Here is a 20,726-nt window from a genome sequence, read left to right as displayed (position 1 = left end):
TCCCCTCAACCCAAAGGGGGCTCGGAGGAGGTGAGGCTAGGAAGGAATTGGCGGGGGGAGGGAGAGGGGGAGGCACTGGGGTAGAATGAAAGATCTTTTAAAAAAATTGCATGAGTCAGGGAAACAAAGTAAAAAGTATAAACCCTGTGATGACCAGCTTTGGAGCAATACTCCCAACAGTCCTTTTAGGACCACAGGATATTCAGATTAGAATCCTGCTTCAAAAAAATTTCTCCAACGTGCTGAATCTTTTCTTCACTAGCATAAGAAAGCGGGGCCACTGTGCGTGGCTTCCATCTACTCAGAAGAGGACACTGGAAATGGCGCTCAGACAACTAACGAAGCGTATCTGCATGGTTCCCCTCCCCCCCAACGTGGAAAGGGACCTTTGATGGACAGAAATGAAACTGCGAAAACAAATTTTCAAAAGTTACCTGTAGCCAAGTACTGCAAAGCAAGAGGCATAATATCACTGGGGGAGAGCGGCGGTTATGTCTTTCTTTGTGTCTGTCGTAATTACACCAAAGGCCCCACTCAGACCATCTGGTGAGCTGCCCTTTAGGGAGGAGGGACGGTAAGCAATAGGCTACTGTACCATATGCTACGATTTAGTGTCGCTGGGGAATGCAGTTAAATCTAGTGGTTCTTACTCTCAGACTTCGGGGATGCAGTGAGCCGGGCTAAGCAAACTATAGGCATGTTTAAGCCACTTAAGGGTTCTCTTCATCAAAACCCAGGGATTTACTTTAAAAAAGGGGAGGGGGGATATGTGCGGGTAGACAAAGGAGGAAAAGATGCTGTGGCTGATTCTCTTCTCATTATGTGCCCCTCTGCTGCCTGCTTATCTACTGCCAGCACGATATTAATATCTCCAAACTGCCACGGAATTAGCACCTCTCAAAATCCACTCCCACAAAGAGGCTGCTTTGCTGGCCACCCTGTCTCCTGAGTCACCGCATAAGCGTGCTGGCAAACGTTGTCATTATCACAGAGCTGGGTTTGGCAGTGTGGAGAATGCCAGCAGCCCCAAATCAGCAGCTGTAGACGATGCTGTATGCGGAGAATTTAACTAAGGGTGTCACCAAAGGCCTGAAAGGGCAGGAGAGAGGCTCCGCCCACCAAGAGGCCAGAGAGAAGATGGGCACGAGCCCACCTGTGACAGGTTGAGACGGCTTAGTGATTGGAAATGCCAGAAGAACAAAGGCACGTTTGGTACTAGTGCATTTGGAATAACAGTGCATTGACATTTTACAGTCAACACGTGGGGTCTGGAGGAGAAAGCTGGAATGACAGGGCAGAAGAGGGAGAATTCACACAAATAAGCTTCTATATGAAAAGCTAGAGGATACTAAGCAAACTAGCACAAATGTTTAATGATCCACCCTGGTTAATTCTGCTCCGATCAATTTACAGTATTGAACTGAGTGCCTATGTGGCCAGCAGAGAACCAAGGGCACAACCCTTCCCTCTCCTGCAGGGTTCTTGCCCTCCGGATCCTGCCAGCAAATGTCTACAAACCAGTTAGGGCCTCAGATTCTAAAATCCACAACCTGTCCACCACCTTCCCTCCCTTCTCTCCAAAGCTTCAGTGTGAGCCATATTCCCTTAGCTTCTTTTCCCTAAATACAGACTTCTCCTGGAAGAATGGTTTGATGCTAGTAGTCAGCAGCATGGACAGTAAAAACACAGGAAACAATGACAGACATCACTATGGGGCCCTTCCTACGAGCCAGGCATGTGAGAATCACACCACATGTATTTTCTTCTTGGTGCGTGCTCCCCTGTGACATCACAGCATATTACAATCAATTCATCATCTATCTTCCAATTCGAAATTACGAAGTCTGAGAGGGCAAGGGCTGTGTCTTTCTTGCTCTGTACCCAAGTATGAGAAAAACATCTGATCGTTTTGGAAATACAGCACTGGAACATTATTTCTTATCCTAAGCATTTATTAGCCAAGCTTGCCCAGCATAGAATTAAGGACAAAAGCTTTCTACATGCCTTCCCAGCTTTTGTTATTCTCCTCTCCATTATGTAACACTTGTATTTAAAGAGAATGGAAGGGGGCTTCCCTGGTGGCACAGTGGTTAAGAATCCTCCTGTCAATGCAGGGGACATGTATTCAAGCCCTGGTCCGGGAAGATCCCACATGCAGTGGAGCAACTGAGCCCATGTGCCACAACTACTGAGCCTACGCTCTAGAGCCCGCAAGCCACAACTACTGAGGCCCACGTGCCACAACTACTTAAGGCCGCGCGCCTAGAGTCCGTGCTCCACAGCAAGAGAAGCCCCCGCTCGCCGCAACTAGAGAAAGTCCACGTGCAGCAACAAAGACCCAATGCAGCCAAAAATAAAATAGATAAATTTAAAAAAGAGAGGGAGAATGAAAGGGAGACAACTAAAATGGAATTAGCCTAGATACATGTACTTGACTCTCTCATTCATTTCTTTTGGCCACTAATGAAAGGTCAGGAGATCTCCCCCGGCCAAAGATGGCTCGGAACTCAACACCAGTGTATTGATTAGTTGCCCAGTAAGAAAAGAGAACATTAAATTATGTGCCATGACATTATGCTGCTTTAGACAAATTTATAAGTTCTGCTTTCTTGAGTGTATCGGTAATTCTACTCTAATTATACATGTCTGGTTTGAATGGATAATTCACAATCAGCAGACAAAAAGGGACCGACCTAACAGCCTTGGAGTGGAGGTCTAACAGGAAATCATCTCTCTCTGTATCAGCTAGAAACACAAAGAGAATTAGTGCTGGGATTCAAATGCTTCTTCAAACTCAAGGAGAATTTTAGGTTATATGAGAAGTGAACCGTTTCCACTAGTCAAGGTCAGATGTTCCTGATAAAAACACAAGCAATGTGGGTCTTTGCAAGCTTTCTCAAAAGATCTCCATGTAGTTGACATCCTCCCCTCCCACTCATTTCCATAGCAAGCAGGTTGCAAAAAGCTCATACTTTCTCATAAGATACCTTTGAAACCATGGGGTACTATACTCTGCCAACCTGGAGAAAAGGTGTTCTGTGCCCATATATGAGAATAGGATTAAAGTAGATTTTAGTCACAGTAGGCTATAATGATCTGATCATACCTTTGCCTGCCTTCCCCATCCCTACGCCCCAAACCCAAGATTAGAAGTAATAATCAATACATGGATAGATCAGATAACTGACTAAAATTACCTAGATTACTTAAAAGTGTGGGAGAGGAGGGGAGGGAGTAGTTTTAAAACAATCTTGCAGAAAAATTGCACATACAGTAACAAAGAACATGCCAACCTTTGATTCGTTTGAGAGTAAATGACCTGTTATACCACCACCCCCAAAACCTTTAGTGTGTATTTCCTACAAACCAGGACATTTTCCGACATAATCAGAAAATAATGACTTGAGCCAGGATATCAGTATGGACACAGTACTGCCATCTAACCCACAACCCTACTCAAATGTTGCCAACTGTTCCAATAGAGAACTTAGGGGAAACCAGATCTAGCTCAGAATCAGGTGTTGCGTTTTGTTGTCCTGTCTCCTCTGCCTGGAACGGTCTACCACGATTAGTCTACCACGACCCTGAAACTTTTCAAGAGTATAGGCCAGTAATTTTGGCCTGATGTCTCTATGATCAGAGGCAAGTTATGAATCTTCGGCAGGAAACGTCACAGAAGTGATGCTGTGTTGTTCCCATGGCCTCCTTTGAAATGATGTGTAATTTACAGATAATGTTCATTTTGATCACTTGATTCGGGTAGTGTCTACCAGGCTTCTCCACTATAAAGTTACTTTCTTCCTTTTTATAATAGATACTGAAAAGAGACACTTTGAGCTATGTAATTTTCATCAAACTCCCAAGTTATTCATTTATTGATTTGTATAGGTATACTGCCATGAAATATTTTATTTAAAGGGTCATATAATCCACTACCATCATTTTTTATTCTGATGCTGAAATTTTTCCCAATTTGGCCAGTGAGAGCCAAGTCAAGCTGGCTCCTGTGTCCTGTCATTCTCTGAGCACTTCCTTGCTTTCGGGCACAATGCGTTCCAGGCTCATCTTCCACTGTTTTCTGCAGCTCTGAAATTAGCCATTTATCCAAGTAGTCCACATTTACATTTTTATCTCCATACATTTATTTCTATATCTATAACTATTGAAAACCATGTGTGGCAGTCATGAAAATGTGCCTCTCGGATCTCTGACTGCAGGAAGCATAATTGACTGACAGCCCAGCTGCTATGCTCTGAAACCTATTCCTCTCTTTCTGCCAAGGCTATGCTTCCCACCAGCTGCTTCTAGCCAATGACTGGGTGCAGTGGAAATACTAAGGCAGGCTTATTGCTGAGAGACCTGGGACTCCTCTGACAGGCAGCTTTGGCTTTGAGGACTCCTATCACCTTTGCTGAAACTCTTACAACTGCCCACAGCCCCAGCTTAGGTTTTTCTAATTCAACCTTCCATCCCTCCCTTTTCCACAGAGGTTAGGCATTCACAGCCTCCTCCAGCTCCCTTCCCATTTTCCCTCAATTTTCCCCAATTAACCTCTTGTCCATTTAATCCTGTCTTGGCATCAGCTTTTTGGAGAACCTGAGCTCACCATGAGCTCACAAAGGTACTAAAACCCCATTCCAACACTATAGGGCTCGTGTAGTTTTCTTCCTTTCCATATTTATACATCCCTTTTGACAGTGGGAAGCCTGCCTTCCATTATCCTTAATTATTTTCCTTACATGAATAATCTTCTCTACATACACACATACAGTGTCTCACACATTCTTTGACTTCCACAGTTCGGTCCTAACAGTAGAGCTAATTTAAAGGGTATACGCTACTTATCAAGAGAACCTGGGGTAAATGGATAAGAATATTTCAAGAGTGGACATAAGGCATAACACTGGAACACACACAGGCGTGTGCGTGCACACACACACATACACTTCATTCTCCATCTGAGTAAGGATAACAGATAACTCTCAATGGCTTTGGCTCATAGATCTCTAGCTATTTGAACTAAACATTTTCCACTTAAACACCATCAACATTTTGCCAGTCACGGAAGTAGATGTCCATGGAGATTACAAAGCAGAGTATTTCCTTAAGGCAAACAAACACGTGGACACATATTCAGAATAAAGTAAGCCCATAAAGAAATGCCTTTACAATATATTTGAGTCAAGGCTAAAGGAAATGGTTGGAAGATAGTTGACAGCTCAATTATAACGGTCACATCACCTCCAGCAGAGGCACCTATCTCACGTGTGCGCGTACATGCACACACATACACGCATTCCTCAAGACTTCTCTACAATAACTTCAAGGCCCCGTGGGTCAAATTCCATAAGCTGAGCACAGAATGTACCCCATGGCTATTCACTGTGCGAACATGATCCAACAAGACATCAGGCATGTAGCCAGGGCCTGTCACCCATGACCCTCAAAGATTCCAGTATCTTATGCTGGGAAACTGCCTCTGCTTTGTTTCCACATTGGCTGGACCTTCAAGACAAGGACAGGCTTCCTCAAAAGTGCTGAGATGGAGAGCTCTGGCTGACAGGGTTCCCATATTAATTTCTAACATATCAGATGGCTCATCTCATGTCTCGGCTATATAGGAATGTGCTTCTGTGGGGCTGAACCACAGGGAACCTATGGGGGGCTGATGTCTTTCTTTGCAAATAAGTTAGAGACAAGGAAGGAGGGAGAGACCACCACAAGATTCGGTAATGAGGCAGAAAGCGAGGAGGACTGGACAGCTATCTTCTTCAGAATATCAGGGCCACCTTTACGCATATACACAGAAAACATGGGCTCTCAGTCTAAGAGGGCAAAGAAGTGGGGAAAATGATTAATGGCTACCAGGCCCCAAGGCCAGGTCCCGCTCCGATCTTCTCTACAAGTTCACACACAGACCTCTAATACCCACACCAGGCAAGAACCTGGCAATTTCAAGCTTGATATAGACTTGGCTTTTATAGGCTGACAAAGTAAGACTGTAAAGCGTGAGAGCAGAATTCTAGATGAGAGAGATCTACGACAATGGGCAGTGAACAAGTATCTTTACTGACTACTGTTTTTTCCCCAGGCCTCAAACTAGGAAAAAGCCCAGCAGAGCAACAGGGAGCTGCCACAAGCTAGTATGACAGCGTCTCCAAGGGTTGCACTTTGCCTCTCCCACCCAGTGTCTTCTATCCTCCAATCTTAGATTGAATTCCCAAGAAACTGGAACAATGAGTTTCCCTATTTTTTTTTCTTAAAATACATCCAGGAGGCACTTCCCACATAACCAAGCAGCATATGTAGACAGGAGATTCTGTTTTAGAAGCATCAATAATTAGAAACATCTGAGGTGGCACGACATGCTTTACAGACTTCCCAAATCTCTCTCCCACCATCTTCCCTATTTTTTCACTCACCCCTTGAACTAATGTTAATTCTAAAAATAACCGAAATAGATTTTTTGGGATCTTTTTACTCTTAATGGCTCCATATTCTGTTTAACAAGTCCTGTTACCAGGATAGTCACCAGAGGATCCGAACGGTGGCTAGAGACGTTCCTGGAACTCATAACACAGATCAAAAACAACAAAGAAGATTCAAAAGCCTCCATGTCCCTACCCAGGCTTTAGAAACTACAGTGAAATGAGGGAGAAAAAGCAGTGATTAAGAGTCTTAGGGCAGAGGACATACTCACTCCAGACACAGAGCCAAAGGTGACTGCTTTTGTCAACCCACCAACCCAGCTGTGGTTACATGGAACATGAAACACGGCATGACCCACAAAGAAGCATGACCCCAGAAAGCCGGACTCAAGAACAGGCAAGTATGGAATGGACTGATCTGAACAGCCTTAGAAGCTAATCAAGCAAAAAGGCACCCTTTCAAACAAAACACTCTCCAATAAGCAGCTCATATTTAATGAGCATTCAGAATATATACAGGTTCTAAACACAACTGTTCTACCAATGAGAGCATTCTCTAGAGACTGGATTTGAGATTATGAAAATCAAGAACTCTTCAGAACAAGGACTCTGTCTTTATACTTTCATAAATCCTACTCATTCTCCCTCATGGGGAGGGGATGGAAAGAAACCAATGCAGACTGATACGGACTAAGTCCAGCTGGAAGAATCCAAAAGGATGCAAGGTTAAAATGAAACCAAAGGAGACCCATAAACAAGACTTGCAGGGAAAGAAAGGAGGAACGAGGGAGGGGAGAGGGGAGAGAAAGGGGAAAGAAAAAAAAATCATTCCACAAAAAAATTACTGCTTTGTAGTAAGAGAAATCCTTGAATCCCCAACACAAACATCCATCCAAGCCTCAGTATTAATAGTAGGCTTACCCCTGAGCGTAGACAAAAGCCTCACCAGCTTCAGAGGCCACAACCCACTAAACACCAAGAGCACTCTTCAGTTTGGGAAGAAAAGAAACAAAAGCAAAGCTATCTAGGGAGCAGGGTGTAAAAAACTGGGTGATGATGAGATGTGACTTCTCACTCGACCTGTCAAGAACAGCTATTTCTCTGCTCCAAGATGTGTCTCAGCCCAATCACCCCCATTACCCTATCCCCACTCAAGCCCTACACGAGAGCACACCTACCCTGATTCTCCCGAAAAAACTGACAGAAAATAAGACAGAAATATACTTGGAAGCAGTAGAATTGAACACCTAATTCATTCCCTAATTCTGTCTGGGGAAGAGAATAGTTGAAAATATGGGTCAAAACAATTTTAAAAAGGAAGGGGAAGAAGCATAACACTAAATAGTTATGCTTACTAAGTACTAAATTTTATTCTGCCCCCAGGATTTCTGCAGTACTGTAATCTTATTGCCACCTCTTATATGACAACTCCATTTATTTGGCAATATCCTGGTTATGGCTTTATAAGACAAGGAAAACGTGGTATTATACTCTTATTATGCCAGCTCCTCTCTGAGTATCGCCGTACTTCCAAGTCAGCAAAATATCAGAGGAGGTTAGGCCAGTGATGAACCTTGGTTGAGGTATGAGGGGCATATTAAATGTAAGCAACAATAAAACAATGCCACTTCAAATATTCACCCTAATCTCCAACTCTCAAAATAAGGCAAGAAAAAAATGTCTGTTTCATAGACAGAAACTTCATGGACTAACTTGAATCTCCCTCTACTACAGGACAGAACATGGGATATACACCCAAAGTGACACTCCCTCTATTGGACAACCATCTTTGTTTCCCAGGAGACAACTAGATCCCTCAAAAACAATTAAGATAATTAAATACTGTATTTAGCTTGAAGTAGGCTGTCTAACAAATATGCACTTCCAATCCAAACTGGTCCACTCATTGCTAAATATGCCACGCATTTACATTTCAAACTATTTGCAGGACATGTGAATTTGCATGACTCATCACCAAGTAAAACTCAGCATTTCAAAAATAAAGCTCACTTCCCCAGATTAAGCTTTTCTGAAATCCACCAAATCAGCTCATTCTCCTAACATCTCTAATTGTGGGACCATCATATTCCCAGTCACCTAGGCCTGACATCTCTGCTCATTCCCAGATAAAACTGGCTGTCCAAACTTTGAATTCAAGTCACCAATGCTGCTCCCACGACTGTTTTGTAATGTTCTTTCTCTCTAACTCAGCTGCGGCCCCCACTACTTCTCACCTGGACTGCAGCCTCCCCCTACCTGGCCTCCTAGCAAAGCTGACCAATCCTGAGCACTGTGAGTTGAATCCTCTTAATCATCATTCTCCAGTCTACCACAGTCACAGAAACCTTGTTTGAAATTTTCCGATAATGATTCCAGATTTAATGAACATCTACTGGGTGTCTACTATAGGACAGGCTTTTTAACACACATTAACCCAATCCTTCTGTAGTAATACAGAGTTAGTATGCATATATTTCTTAAAAAAAAAAAAGTAACCAGTTCTAGGCTTGCTACAAGTAATCCTGTTAGTAAGTGGTAGAGTCTCAATTAGAAGCCAGATTTTTAAAAATTTCAAACCCAAGGTTAAAAAACCTTAATTTAGAATCAATCTGTTATATCACATAATGCTGACACTGTTAGGGAACCGCTGACCAAAACTGCCTGCCTTGGCCAGGCCCAATGATAACCACTTGCCTGAATTGTCTCGTAACAAGAGATCCCGATGAAGGATGCAGTGCTGTCATGGAAAACTAACCAGGAGGGGTAGAAAGGAGGAGGCAGGAGAGGATATGTCCTGCTAACCTCCCAGAAACCCTCATGCTGGAATCCATCTTGGCTGAAAGATGTGTGCGCTACCAGGGAGTACCCTGAGTCAGACCAAATATGGGCGAAGCAAGATGATTGGCCAGAGACAACCTCGAAATTAACCCCAATACCATAAACCCTGAGACTGCAAGCCACGTGGCAGACCAGTCCTCCTGGGTTCCCTTACCCTGCAGCTCTGTACCCAGGCACCCCTTCCCAACAACGTCTTTTGCTTTGTTGGCAAAAATAAATAAATAAATAAAATTTCAAATCCAGTTCTCTTTTGACTACAGTGCCATAAACTACAGGTAACAGACTATTAAAGAGGCATTCTACTAGGGAGCGCTCATATACTTCTCTAACCTTATTCTGTTAAATGCCTTTCAACCTCCTGCTTTAGTCTAACCAGTCAAGCATGGCAGTCACCCACCTCAATTCCTCTGGCTGGGCCATTTGTTTGGCACTTATCTTTTACTGCTGCAGATTATTATCCTCCCTTGTGTACGTATCTTGTCTTCCTAGTCAGATCGTATTCCCTATTGGTCCAAAAAGAGCCACACACTTAGTGGGCACTTAATAAGTATTTATTGGCTAGCTGATTGATTGCACTCTCAGAGATCCCAGGAGGTTCTGTGGGTGGTTGGATGCAAACAAAGTAATAACTGACTGAATCATAGAATTTGAGCAAAAAGAGTCCGGAGAGATACACTAATCCAAAACCCTCCATATATAGATGAAGACAGACCCAGAGAGAAACCCTGAAAATTGTTAAATGAGTTGTCTAAAGAAACACAGACTGACACCATCACAATGGGCATCTGATAGCCTTCTGATTCTCAGCCTATTTCCCTTTATTATGCTGCTGTCCTTTTAAAATTCTATAAAATAGCAATAAATATATTGTGCACATGAATTATTCAAGACACTCTTAATACATTAAAAATTTATCAACACATTAAAAATAAACCATCCACATCATATAATAAATTTCATCACTCTAATACTCATAATCCCAGCCACAATATACATTAAACATTTAATTATAATAATCTGCTTGCCTTCTGGGGATTCAGAGGACGTTTTTTCCTTCTCTATGTTCCAACACAAGGTATAAATGCTGATTGTAGGCATAAGCATGTTTTCTTCATCCCTTTTCTCTGCTCCTCCTTCTTTTGAGAAACTAACATTTTACAGAAGAGCAGTGTGAGGTGAACACCTCCCTCAACTTCTCTCCCTCAGTAATGGCGGAGTAATGAACTGACAGTCTGTAGAGTCCCCTACCATCACCCTGACTCCTGAAGCAAGTCACTGACCTATGAGAGCTCCTGCTACGCAAGCTCACCATAGTCATTCTGTACTTCTGTGCGTAATATGGTCTTTACATATGTGTCTGAAAGCCAAATTAGTCACATGTTAAAACACTGGCTGTAAGAGGCAATTACCTTCCCCCTTTCCAAGTGAAGAATAACAGCTGGTTTAGGAATATCTATGAACATATTAAAGTGTGGAATATGTGAAAGGTAAATTTCTAAAAGTCAAGAAAATATGTATCTGTTTTTACAAAGATACTACTATATTCACATACAGGGATTAGAGGTGATTATAACCAACTTTCTAAAAAAAGACATTCACGGTGTGGCAGAGTTAATTCTACAAAGGAGGGCCTAATTATCACATCTAATATCAACACTTTAATAGGGAAAAAATCCTCATCTAAGTTATAAAGAATGAGTGAAGAGACCGAATAACACAATAATAACAGATGAATATGGTAAAACAGAAACGTTAAGAATAAATGTTTATCCAGTTCTCCTTCATCCAACAAAAGACAGAAGTTACACACAGCATTTATATTTATTCTTCAATAGTGAAAGCCATTTAATGTTTCCCACACTTCCTCTCTCCATAGAGAGCAATTATGAGCTCGTTTCATAAAGAACTCATGGCACAGAGCCGTGATTCAGGGCAGAGGATCTGGGTTCTTACTCCAGTGCTCTGGCCATTTAAACTCTTGCTAAGGAGCTACGCCTGCACCAGTTTCCGTATCTATAAAATGAGCGCGTAGATCTAAACGTTCTACAAAATACGTTCCAGCTCTGATACATTCTAATGTAATTTTTAAAGGGAGCTAGGATTTACTGATCAATAGTCTTACATATCTTTATATAGCACTAGCTTATAATATTCAAGGCCAACTAGATTACATAACACTTCAGTAACTATTAAACAGATCTTAGGGTTTATACACATTTCTGGTTGTGGTTGGTGGAGCACTGTGGCCACGGGTACAATTTCTTCCAGTCCTTCCACTGGGGGCTGTGAGTGCCCTCTCCTCTCTGCACACACTATGGTGGTAAATGCTGGGATTCCAGGCTGCTGGGCAAAGTTAAGAGGATTCTTCAACTCTTTAATGCCCACCATGTCTTTAAGATTTAATGTATTACCCAAATGCTATGGAATATAATAAAGAGGAGGGAATGATGAACAAATAAGAAATATACAGTATATTTTCTACCAGTGAAACTAAAGTCCAGCGGGTTCTTTACTGTCTAGTACCTTCTACTTTGGCTAAGAACTTTTATCAACAGCAAGAAACCGACAGACCTCATTAGTAGAAATGTGTTCAAAGAACTGATTCTAGAATCGACACTTAACAGCAATTTATCATGTTTCTTCTATCTCTGAGGCTCACTAGGTTATGGAGAGCTGGAATCCTACTTCTGCATCTTATCACTGAAAACAGGGAAAAATCAGAGAATCATCTTGACATTTACATGGTTCACCAAGTACTACTTTGGCCTATCAAGTTTATACCTGAGAAATGTAAGTAGCAGCAATATGTCAATAAAACAATTATGAGATGTTTGAGTAGTCTCTCTGAGCTTAACAACATACAAAAGACTATAGATTACTGAAGAGTAAGTATTAACAAGAAAAGTGGACCTCATTATGATAGGACAAAAAAATCACAAAGACTTCATTCGTTATGATCATGGAGTTCAGAGCTGAAAAGATCTTAGTGTTTTACTCCAATTCCCTCATCTTACAGGTGGCTAATCTGAGACCCAGAGACATAAAATATCATTTAGTGACTGAACTGAACTAGAACTCAGGTCTCAAGTCATAAAACAGGCTCCCTTCCACCAAGTCAGCCCACCTCCAGTTTCCATATACAGAATGGAAAAGCTACTGATACATGCAGCAACTCAGAGGGACCTCAAAATTACAGACGGAAAACAGCTTAGTGTTTGTCACTGATGGTGGGAGGGGAAAGGCTTAGGAGGGGGTAGCACAAAAGAGGTCTTTGCGATGGCTGAAGAGCTGTCAGTCTTGATTGTGGTGGTGGTTATATGGATCTACACACATGATAAAATGGCACAGACCTATACACACACACTGTTCCAATGTCAAATTTCCTGGCTTTGATATTGTTCTATAACTGTGTAAGACATAACCACTGGCGCGCGGGGGAGGGTAAAAGGTACATGGGATGGACCCTTGTTTGAATCTATAATCACTTCAAAACCAAGTTTTAAAAAGTTTAAAAAAAATGTCAATAAGAGAGGAAGGCACCAAAGATTGGAAACTCCATTCTCAACTAGAATAATAATTCTCAGCCAGAATAATCCTTTTAAGATTAAAGTCCACAGATCTCACCATCACTCCTCTGCTCAAAACTCTTCAGTGTCTCCTGTCTCATTCAAAGTCAAAGCCAAATACTTGCAATGGCCCACAAGAACCTATATGGTCTGCTTCCATGCCCCCACCCCGCCCTCCCACCTTCCTGGATTATCTACTGGGAATTAAAAGGCAAGATATTTGTGACCTAGTGTTTGAGGTGCTGTGAACCTTGTAATTAAGCAAGCACAGGGTCCTGAGGAAGGACGTACACAGATGCTGAACTGGGGTCTCGGTTTGGCTGGGTCCCAAAGGTAAAGTTTCACTAAGAAGTCAAGAGCTAAAGGGTGAGTGGGAGCTGGCTAGAAAAATCTATGTTCCAGGCACACAGAGCAAACTTACTTCAAGAATGGTGTGTTTTTGCTTTTATTTATTATTTATTATTATTATTTTTTAACAGAAATGGATGAGAGCCAGGGAATATTAAATATAAACATGGAGAGGTAAGCAAGGGTCAGCTCATGGGTTTGTGTTAATCCTAAAGGCTGTGGGATGATTAATGAAGACTTTAAGCAGGAGAACAATCAGACTCGTTTCAGAAAGCAAATTGCAACAGTAGTGTGCAAAATGGATCAGAAGAGATCCAGACTAGAAACAGTAAGGCCAGTAGGAAGATGGACAGCATAAACCAGGCAGTGAGGAGAAAAAGGCTGAAATGAACCTGAGATCTACCTGTAGGTAATCAGGAGTGGAGAGACAGGTGATAAAGACGACATTTTGATTTGTGGAATAAAAGGCTAAGTAAAAGGTGGCACCATCAATCAAGATGTGATCATTTGAGTAAAGAAACAGCTTTTCAAGGGGAGACCATGAGCTCCGTTTCAGCCATACTGAGCTTCAGTAACTAAGTGGAGATGTTCATCCAGTCAAAAGCTGGATATATTGGTGGAGAGTCTGGTAGGAAGAACTGGGCTAGAGACACAGATTTCAGGTAAATCAGCAGCATCTACCTGCAAACTGAAGCCAGGGGATGCATGAGACCACTTGGGAGGGTGAGCAGAGGGAAGAAGAGGGTCAAGGATAGAAGTTTAGGAAGCACAAATATTTAAGGAGCACTCAAAGTAGACGGAAGACAAGTATTCAGAGTCGTAGAAGGAAATTCAGTCAAGTATGGTGTACTGAAAAGAAGAAAAAGAAGTCCAAAAAAGATTGTGATGTTTTAAATACCGCAGAGAGATCAAATAAAAGGATTGAACAGTGTCCCTGAGGGAGGCACTGGTCTAGGTAGGCTCAGTTTCAATGATGTGGAGTAGCCAAAGCCAGATGGTAAAGAACGCAGAGCAAATGGACACAGAATTAAAACTGCTTTTAACTCTTAATTAACTTGGCCAGGAAGAGAAGACAAGAATAGGAAAAGCAGATATGGTAAGGGAAGACTAAAGGGAAAATTTTAAAAATTGTTTTTAAAAGGGGGGTGGGGATAGCTGATGGCACAAAATCCTCAGGAGGCCAAAAGCAACAGAATTCAGGGCGCGTAGGTAGAAAAATTAGTTCGGAAAGAAAGAGGGTGAAATCTTCCAGAGATGGGAAAGGAGGAGGTAAGAAAGCAAGCAGGAGGAAGACAAGTTTGGGGCTGAGAGACTATTAAAGGCATTTTCCTGATAAGCCCATATTTTATCCAGAAAATAGGAGATGAGATTGTCTGCTGACAGTGAGGGGCAAGAGAACGGGGTAGGGGGCTTAACTGAAGATGGTTGTGAAAATCTAAAATAGCTGTTCATAGTGAAATAACAGCATGAAGACAGAACTTATACAAAATTAATCCAGCCGCATTATGCAGGAAGAAATGGAGAGCAGAAAACCTGCAGTTAGAAAAGGCATCTTTTTTCTTTTTAACATCTTTATTGGAGTATAATTGCTTTACAGTGGTGTCTTAGTTTCTGCTTTATAACAAAGTGAATCAGCTATACGTACACATATATCCCCTCCCACCCTCCCTACCCCACCCCTCTAGGTGGTCACAAAGCACCGAGCTGATCTCCCTGTGCTATGCGGCTGCTTCCCACCAGCTATCTATTTTCCATTTGGTAGTATATATAAGTCCATGCCACTCTCTCACTTCGTCCCCTAGAAGGCTAATGAGTTAATATAGATCCGAGTTGTTGACTGCACGGAGCAGAGCAATAGCAACAAGAGACATAAGAAAGGACTGATGAGGGAATTCTTTAACAATAAACAACTAAATCATCACCTAATCACTGAACTGCTTTCTCTCAAGACCCCAAGGGTCACCAAGGCAGGATCAAACATCCTTAATTTCAGCTCCTGGTGGGAACTAAAGCTATGGATGGCTGGTCCCTGGCTGGTTCCTGACTATTAGACTCCCAGTCCAAAATGGTTGTACTCCTTCTTGAACAAAAACCAACTTACTGACCCATTAAACCTGAATGACCATGCCTGTTTAAAGCACATCTGGAACTACATCCTGTATGAGCGATGATCAACTCTGATTTCAAGCTACACAGTTTGAAAGCCAGTTTTAAAAATCAGCATTATTAGGACATACAAATGGAAATGAGAAGCAGGTATGTGGTAAGTTGGGAGTAGGAATAAGCAATGAGAAATAAAAAGTTGATAATCATCAGCATAGAGAGGACAGGTGAAGCTATGAATTAACAAAATACTGAAGAGAAATCATTTACAGCCAAAAAATAGCAGGATCAAGATACTCTTAGGCAATATGAAGCCAAAGGGCTTAATTAAACCTTTTTTGTTTCAAGTATTATATCAAGGCAAGGTGTGGCACTTAGAGCGCTTGGCATCTCATCTCTGAAGTTCAATTCTAAAGACTGATGAACAATGTTTCTGCTATCTGTACGGCATCTTTTCTCTGAAGAAGTATACGACATAGGTAAATGTGTCTGAAAGCATTACTAAACTGCTTCCAATACTGATCTTCCCAAATTAACATGGAAAGAAACCACCTCAAATTCTTTATGTTATGGAAAGAAGCAAAGAGGTATGGCCAAGAATATGTAAACTGTAGAGAATTCAGGAAAACGGCACAGGTGCAGATGTGCTCAGAGGGACACACCAATGCAATCACCAGTAGCGTTTCTCTCTCAAAGAAATTCCTGCCTGACTGCTGATCTGGGTGCGAGCTAATTTCCCCCAGGGTGAAAACTGCTGTTGAGAGGCAGAACTCTCTACCATCTGTTACTGAGAATTAGCATAATGACAGATTATCTAATCCCTTACATTTAACAGTTACAAGGGGTGCTCTTACAACGCCAGTTTGGTCACATCCTCATTCACGTGGCCTATCCCCACCCCATAAAAATTGGTCCTCCCAGCCTGCTGGTGATGAATCTGGTCTGGATTTTACCCCCAATCTTGCCTAAGAGTCCAGGTGCTTTGCCATGAGAAGCTGTGCTAACCCATTTTATTCAGGAATGGGAATGCAGCTGTTATTCCAGATGCATCTGAAAAGAAAGAGAAACTGTCTCCAGGAGACCAGCAAAACTCCTCACGCCAGGCAGTGCCTTCCTTCATGACGAGACCAGGTTGAAAATTTCAACTGAGACAAGGCAAAGGTTAAGTCGGTGCTGATCTGGTGAATGTGACAGAAAGGAGAAAGACATAAGAAATCAAGAAATTAAGTGGAAATCAAGAAAGTAAAAGACGGCTGTTTTCCCGGTTCAAGTGTGCCAGATAGCGAGACTTAGGTAGCATTTAAAGAATGAGAAGTGGACATCCGGAAAAACAAGGACACGCTTATAGGATCAAATAACCAGGAGTAGATGGATGGCTGCTTGGGGTACCCAACGCAGGAAGAGAACTGTCCTGTCACCAGTGACCGGCAAAGCAACAGTTCAATTAGAAAGAAGTGAAAACACAAGAGATTGTATTGAAAACAGTTTTCAAATGCAGCCATTTCCACATAATCTGAGTCTTGGTAAGGGTCAAGAGAAAACATGACAAGAAAATGTACTTGCATTTAATGTGATACCAGGTGTGCTTTTATTTTTTTTGGCGGGGGTGGACGGGTGTTTCTTCATCATAACTTTTTGGATATAAGTGAAATCAAATATTTATTTATAACATTAATCTAGAAGTATTGTTTTGATTAAAACCCTACCCACTCTTTTTCTCCAACTATGCTCTGCATGAGGGTATTTAACACTAGAATGTACGTTATCGTTAGAGACAGTTTTGAGATAGTTCTCTCTCATCCGTCTTAAACTTTTTAGACATGCTCTATGCCCTCAGAAATTCTTTCCTTAAGTCACAAGGATGCATCTTCATAATACTCAGGTGGCTGGGTTTAGTACTTGATCTAGAGGTATCTATTCATATCTCCACAGCTTCTAGAACAGGGGATGCAAACTCATTGCCTCTCTTTATAATTAAAGTTGCATTGGAACACAGCCACACCCAATTGTTTACATGTTGTCTGGCGGCCTTAGCATTACAAAGGTAGAGTTGAATAGTTCCAACACAGACCACATGGCTCTCAAAGCTGAAATACTAGTATCTAGTACTTTATAGAAAAAGTTTGCTTCTCCTGCCTTAGAGCACTGCTTTTTAAAGTGACCTTTAAGAGGTCAATTCCTGTGACACTCAGCTCTCACAATTAGGGGGTCATATTCACTGTAATAATTGCTTCACTCATGTTAAAAAAAAAAAAAACCAAAAAATCCAACTGGCTCCTTTTTAATAATGCTGCCATGTGACCTTCATGCAGTTATAGCAGGCTAACTGATGTGCTCCAAATAAACTGAGGAAGCACTTTGTAATAATACAAGAGTCTCTGTGAAGATGCCAAGTATTAGGTGACATCCTTTCCCCTGAGAAGTAATTTTGCGGGGGGGAGGAGAAAAGAACCTGGCATCTATTCATGGTACTAACAGTCTGGCCACAAGATTCCATCGTAAATAAACTAGCCCGTCTCTTCCAAAGAGCACTCACAATGCTTCCATTAAGAGTGAGGAAAGCAACCAACACGGGCACCTCTGCTTTCAACAGCAGCAGGAGGTAAGGAGAGAAGCGGCAGGGATCTGGACTTGCTGTGCAAGGTTACCTCACGAAGCTGTTGTAAGGAAAAGAAGTAAATAAATGATGATACTGAGACTGTGCCGGTACACAGTGAGCACTACACCTTTTGGTGTTCACCCTTGTTGCTGCTCCCATTAACACCGGCCTAGTTTGGTCACTCTTCCTGGACTCAGACATGTTGTTTATAAAACGAGGGAGGTGGACTAGCTCGTCTTGAACCCTAGACAGTCCTACAAAATTCTAGGACTTTACTAGAAGAAAAAAGGTTCAAAGGAAAGATGTTAAAGGTACGTGTACAAGGGAAGCATCTCTGAGGAAACAGCTGAAAAGGTGAGCCTCACTTCACAAGGCCAGAGACCTGTCCAGTAGATGAAGCCATCCGTGCAGGCTCCTGCTTCGAACCTGGCTGTCCTGGGAGGAGGGCACCCTGGGCTGATGAAGTTGATGAGCTCCCCTCTTTGGAGGCAGCACATGGCCTGGGAGAGCGCCCACCCAGCTGCAGCCTCTGCATCACATGCGCCGCTGCAGCGGCAAGATTCATGGCTTCCGCAACAGGCCAGTGTTATCCAATATGCATGAAATCAAAGTTTTCATCATTTCCAATGGTCAACGGCCAGTGGGTGTTAAATCCCAGAATACCAGGGTTAACAAAGGAGTCATTAAAAACCTAGCATTAAATCACTGCTGTAGCCAATGGCGAGAGTGATGTCTGTAATACATTACAAGGCTGATTAGAAAGAAACAAGTTCCAATTTAGAAATGAATTATCGGATTTTTTAAAAAACTGGTTGGATAGGTATCACAACAATTTTGTTATCACAGGGGAATGAGAGGGGGTGACATACAAGTTATGTCATGGGTGGTAAATTATCATCTAAAATCACAGGGAACAGAAATCAGAGGTGAATAACTTCCTAAAGACATAATGAGGGGGCTTCCCTGGTGGCGCAGTGGTTGAGAGTCCGCCTGCCGTTGCAGGGGACATGGGTTCGTGCCCCGGTCCGGGAAGATCCCACATGCCGCGGAGCGGCTGGGCCCGTGAGCCATGGCCGCTGAGCCTGCGCGTCCGGAGCCTGTGCTCTGCAACGGGAAAGGCCACAACAGTGAGAGGCCCGCGTACCGCAAAAAAAAAAAAAAAAAAAAAAGACATAATGAGGGAGAAGAGAATCCTGACACTCTGGCCAGATTTTACCTCCTGTCTTTTTAGTTTTTATGTGTGGGCGGGGCTGGGGGGAGTTCTGAGCTGCAAAGCCGTTATTATTATACTTTGTGCCCTAGAAACAAGTTTACTCTAGAGAAGGTTTAGAACAATCAGTCTGCTTCCAGTCCCACTACCCCTGCCAGACTCTAAATAAACTCATTCTTCAGCTCATCCTTCTCGGAGCTGCCATAAAAAAATATACCTTCCAGAAAAAGATGACTCAGCTATTAAAATGGAAGGTAAACTGTGGAGAGGGCTGGATAGGGAGAGGAGGGGAAATGAGTGCTGACCCTAATGAACTGTCTTCTAATCTACAATGAACACTGTGTTATTGCTGAACATAATCTAGCAATGTGAAAACAGTCTAATGGTCTAAAGATGAAAAACACAGAACGGGCACAAGTGGGCAAGGTATGACCTACCTATATGCTCCAATTTTCCTGAGTTTCCAGATGGGAAAAACAGCCTCCAGCGACTCCTATTTACTTTTTTATGGATCTATCCTGGGACAGTTCATTTACAATAAAAACACATGTCACCAAGGTCTACTCAAGCCCAGGCTGAAAGAATCCCTTTACAGGCAATGATTCTCAACCACACCCTCTCAAACACAAAGCTCAACAATGCAGAACAAGGTATGGAAAACAGTTCCAATTCAAACTATCCAATCCAAAATAGGAATACTTCTAGTTATTGACTATTCCTCCTCTGCCAACCAAACGCACTCTAAAAACAAGACTGACATCTCCCCCTGAAAACAAGTCTTGCAAGGTTCTCAAAGACCAGACTCAAACTTTTGTGTGTTATAATCAAGGGCAATATTCAAAATATTCAAATATTTAACATTATAGTACTGGCTAGTTTGTTATACATGTGAACACCAGCTGAACACAAGCCCTGCTTATATATAGAAAGGTGTGAAGGAAAACAGCCAGGGTCATAAATGGGGTTAGACCTAGAAGAGCATCAACACAAAACAGCAAATCACTTGAGGATATTAGTCTGGATTAAAGGCTGCCAAATAATTATGCCTCGGTCACCTAAGTACACATTATTAATTTCAGATACAACCATCTTATCTGATACATCTACAACTTATCTGAGAGTAGAGGAGTATGTTGGCTTTGGAAACTCCTGTTTCCTCTAGCCTTCCTTTCCTAGTGCTTGTTAATACTGGCAGCACATTAGAATCACCATTCAAAATACCCGTTCCAGGCCAATAATACCAGAATCTCTAGGGGGTAAAGATCAGTATTTTTAAAACAACAAATATCAGTACCTAGATTTAAAATATGGGGCACCATTATATTTTTAAGAGCCCCAAGTGGTTCTATAATGTAGTTTTGTGGAAAACTGCCTAGACAACTAATATAGGCTTCTTTTCAAGAATTCAAGGGGCCAAGAATGAAGAAATGCAACTTCAGGGCCCCAGAATCATACATGTGTCAAACAATCTAGCATTCCGCAAAGAACAAGAACCTAAGAATTGTGGGTAGGGAGCACACCAAACTTTGGAACCGGTTCAGGAACAGCAAATGCATTTCTATTGGCTCTATTTAGGTTGCAGGAAGATAAGCAATCGGCTGTGGGAGCCACCAGGGAGAAGATTCCTCATGTCT

The 20,726-nt window shown here is 42.2% G+C and overlaps 1 protein-coding gene across 1 annotated transcript in view; it reads right to left on the bottom strand.

The window, feature by feature from the left end:
- The window catches only part of SND1 (staphylococcal nuclease and tudor domain containing 1), a 417,706-nt gene that overhangs the window by 186,348 nt on the left and 210,632 nt on the right, over positions 1–20,726 (bottom strand). The gene's annotated exons all lie outside the window — the stretch shown is intronic.

Source organism: Stenella coeruleoalba (genome assembly GCF_951394435.1).
Source record: "Stenella coeruleoalba genome assembly, chromosome: 9".
Taxonomy (NCBI): Eukaryota; Metazoa; Chordata; class Mammalia; order Artiodactyla; family Delphinidae; genus Stenella; species Stenella coeruleoalba.
The sequence above is the reverse complement of the archived record's forward strand: the minus strand, read 5'-3'. Positions and strand labels throughout refer to the sequence as shown.